Consider the following 4,287-nt stretch of genomic DNA (forward strand, 5'->3'; position numbering starts at 1 on the left):
ATAACATCCCTAGCCACACTGATCGATTCCCATTCAGTTCTGAATCAATACAGATTCAATGTAATGGCTCACAGCCATTATTTTAGGTATCTTGCACCTGATGTTTATTTAAATGGAGCTGCTCAGTTAAGTGGCATCTATCAACAACAGCTGCCTTTTGTCTGATATGATGTCATAATTCGTGAGACCAGTGAGGATATCAGAATAAGCAAACAGTCATAAATTGAATCATTTTACATTAGGATTTGTCTTGATGTGTGTTGTGATCCTGTCTGTTGTGAGTGCTGTTCTGAACAGAAGATCTCTGCTGGTAGGCGTGGCTGAGCTATGGCAGGTTACACACCTGCTCCAAATTTCCCTGATCAGATTGCTGGAGATTTAAGGAGACACAGGACAACTATTCTTTGCCTGATGGTCAACCCATGTGGTGAAGTTCTCTTCAAGTCTTTGAAGTCTTGGTTTTCCAGCCACTTACCTCTGCGCTCCTTGTGTCTCAAGGTTTTTTCATTGTGTTGGTGCCCTTGCCAAACAGGGACTTCCTCTGCAATCCATTCTATAATAGATTTCCTTCAGAACCTCCTCCCAACCACTTGCTGCAGCAAGCTCCACCGCTTCTCCAGATCTCACCTGCCTGCCTGCTCTCCACTGGTTGCTCCTCTCAGCATCAGTCTCTGTTCAGCCTTGCTTACGCCTTTGTGGAACACCCACAATTCAAAAGGATCTCCAATTCAAATCCACCACCAGGATCACTCGTTGCCCCTCTCCGTTTCTCCAGCCGTCCACCAGAAGTAAGCCGTTTCTATTTTTGTTATATCTCCCAACAATATTCTTTCACCTTCTTTTCTAATTACTCCTCTCCCCTTCCAGACTCTAGCAAGACAAAGCAGCAGAGGTCCACCTTGTATATATTGTCACATTAAATATCTGAAGAACTTTGTAAATAAATCCTTTAAATATTGCGTGCCATTTGAGTGGTTCTCATGTGAGTCAGGAAACTAAACCAAACCATGACAGGATTTAAATGTAGATGTTAATCCTTTGTCCAATTACAATGCATTGCAAGATTATTCATCGCTATTTCTTTTTATAAATATTTTTTTCTCATTAAAGCCAAAATCTTGAATGTTTTTTATATGACACACCAACACAAAGCAGTACATAATTGTAAGTAGATGGAAAATGACACATTCTGTTTTTACCGTCACAGACAAAAATCAAAACTGTCATGATTTTGCATTCAGCTTCATTGAGGTAATATTCTTTTAGAACTACCTTTTGCTGCAAGTTTTTTGGGATTTTTCTCTTAGCTACATATATCCAACATTGACCTTTTTGCCCATTCCTCTTTGCAAAATATCTCAAGCTTAGTCAAATTGGATGAAAACTGTCAACTCTTTATCCAATTAATTTTCAACTCCTGCCACATGTTATCATTTGGATTAAAGCTCTGGACATGGCCTGAACTACTCTAACACACATGTTTTGATCTAACTATTCCATTGTAGTTCTGGATGTACACTATCGGGATATCTAGAACATACAGCTCTGGTCACCCAGATCTGTGAGGAAGCTAGGGACAACAAGAGCAACTTGGCTGTATTGAGGCTAGACTTCCCAAACACCTATGGTTCCATACCTCAGACGCTGGTGGAAGAGGCACTGATCCGGTATCGCATTCTGAAGAAGATGCCATGAACATGCCAATAGTCTGCTCAGTGGCAGTGCAGAGGGCCCCTCATCAAGTCCGACAGCCGCCATCCGAGCCTTTATTGGTGACCTGACGGTGACTACTACATCTGCCCCAGGTTGCAGATGGATCCTGAGCAGCCTCTAGAAGCTTATCTCTTAGGCTCATATGAGATTTCAGCCTGAAAAGTCAGGGACCATGTTGCTGAAGAGAAGGAAGGTTATTGACAAGTTCAGTTTCTTAATTAGCAATGCCAAGATACCATCACGTACAGAGAAATGTGTGAAGAGCTTGGAAAAGTTATTCCACTGCAGTCTGAAGGATGCTGCCTCCACACAAGTAACTAACCAAGAACCCTGGTTAGCTGCAATGGACACGTCCAGCCGTCCTGGTAAAATCAAGGCTTGGATTTACTAACACGGGACTCTACCATGGATCCTCTGGCCCCTCTTGGTTTATGTAGTTCCCATCTCTACGGTGGAAGGCTTTGAGGGAAGGGCCAGCTGGTTTTTGTGGAAGTGGCTGGGGCTGGGGCTACCTTGGAACCTGAGCAGTATTGTTCTGTATGGGCAAAACAAGTTTCCCATCAGCTGCTTGAGTGAAGAAGTCATGGAGACCCTTCATCCCAGGTCTACTCCAACCTGCTGCCACCTTGAGCTGCACTATTTTAGAATTCATTCATTCAGGATGTCACATAAATAAAAGTAGAAAATTACCAACCAGCCATTGTGCACAGAGCCTGCTTGAGGCTTGTTCCTAACACAACTATTATAATTGGAATAATCATAATTATTATAGTATAAAGGAATCATTAATTGGGGAGGCCAACGGGCCATTGCATTAGTGAGAAACATTGCGCATCACAAATAGGTTGCAAATATCTGAATGAAAATGCTTTCTATTCACAAAAGCATATTCACTTGCAAATGGGGCCCTTATAGCAGTATAAGTGTAGTCCATAGCTCTGATTACATTCGGAAATCGGCTCCTCTCTGTAAATTGGTTTAGGGGAACTTTACATATCTGAGCAACATACGGATGAGGCCGTCCCATATGGCTGGCATGGCATGGTTCAGGGATGACTTTTAAATACCCAACCTGTCAGTCAGCTTCCTCTGAAAAGCTCCGGTTGAAAACACCACAGCGTATGAGAATTTGAACTGGGACGCACGGTTCCTCCTGGTTTCCCTCTGTAACACTAGGGCCAGCTCAGTGCAGAGCTCCAAAATAATTGCCCTGGGCAACTAAACCGGCTAATAAGCCATGCATCAACGTGCACCAGCAGATCAGTATCTCAGATATCTGAAAAAAAAACGCCCCGTCCTACTTCTTCCATCGGTGATGTCCTCCTGCTGTGCCAAAGCTGCCATCGTCCCACAATAACGCACATCTTTGCAGCTTTTTATGGATTTGTGTGACTGTATACAGCTTGTCCACCTTATGAATATTCAAACCTCACTTTTGGAGTTGGATTTTGGAGTTATTAAGCTGATCGGACACCATTTTCTTTGTCAGTGAGAATGAAGGTCTTAATTAGACTACAATGGACTGTTATCACTTAGTTCAACTTCAGTATCCGTAAAAGCAATATATTATTAGCACCTGAAAATGTGGATTAAAGCTGTTTTGTACCAGTGACTCAGCTTCCCTAGTTAGAACTCAGTGGATGATGAAACTACTAGATTTCTCAGAAGGATTCATAGATTTTTAGATTTCTTAGAAGGATTGTAGTATCATTTGATCTGTGTCTATATCTGTGTTTATTTTCTTTGTGATTGTATTGTAATTGTATGTACAGCGCTTTGAGTGTCTCGTTACTGAAAAGCGCTATATAAATAAACTTACCTTACATATCAAAATATTTAACTACAGTCTTAGTAGAAGCATATTAAAAGATATAGTATATGCATAAAGTAAAAAACCACATGGGATCTACTCTTTGTACGCTTGTGACTGCCTCCTGGTACACTCAATGATGATCTGGAAATCAGAACAGAAGCTACTGGCTGTAGGATTTCTGGAGCTCAGGTACAGTGCCTTGGGAAAGTATTCGGCCCCCTTGAACTGGTCAACCTCTTGCCACATTTCAGGCTTCAAACATAAAGATATAAAATTCAAATTTTTTGTGAAGAATCAACAACAAGCGGGACACAATCGTGAAGTGGAATGAAATTTATTGGATGTGTCAAACGTTTTTAACAAATAAAAAACTGAAAAGTGGGGCGTGCAATATTATTCGGCCCCCTTGCGTTAATACTTTGTAGCGCCACCCTTTGCTGCAATTACAGCTGCAAGTCGCTTGGGGTATGTCTCTATCAGTTTTGCACATCGAGAGACTGAAATTCTTGCCCATTCTTCTTCTTCCTTGCAAAACAGCTCGAGCTCAGTGAGGTTGGATGGAGAGCGTTCATGAACAGCAGTCTTCAGCTCTTTCCACAGATTCTTGATTGGATTCAGGTCTGGACTTTGACTTGGCCATTCCAACACCTGGATACGTTTATTTGTGAACCATTCCATTGTAGATTTGGCTTTATGTTTTGGATCATTGTCTTGTTGGAAGATAAATCTCCGTCCCAGTCTCAGGTCTCTTGCAGACTCCA

At 41.8% G+C, this 4,287-nt stretch overlaps 1 long non-coding RNA gene across 1 annotated transcript; it reads left to right on the top strand.

The window, feature by feature from the left end:
* The first annotated feature begins 420 nt into the window (after positions 1-420).
* LOC124879730 lies at positions 421-2,409 on the top strand. Its single transcript, XR_007041100.1, has 2 exons — positions 421-788; positions 1,506-2,409. It is a non-coding gene; the product is annotated as an uncharacterized LOC124879730 (long non-coding RNA).
* Positions 2,410-4,287: the final 1,878 nt, after the last annotated feature.

The sequence above is a fragment of the Girardinichthys multiradiatus genome, chromosome 13 (assembly GCF_021462225.1).
Source record: "Girardinichthys multiradiatus isolate DD_20200921_A chromosome 13, DD_fGirMul_XY1, whole genome shotgun sequence".
Lineage (NCBI taxonomy): Eukaryota > Metazoa > Chordata > Actinopteri > Cyprinodontiformes > Goodeidae > Girardinichthys > Girardinichthys multiradiatus.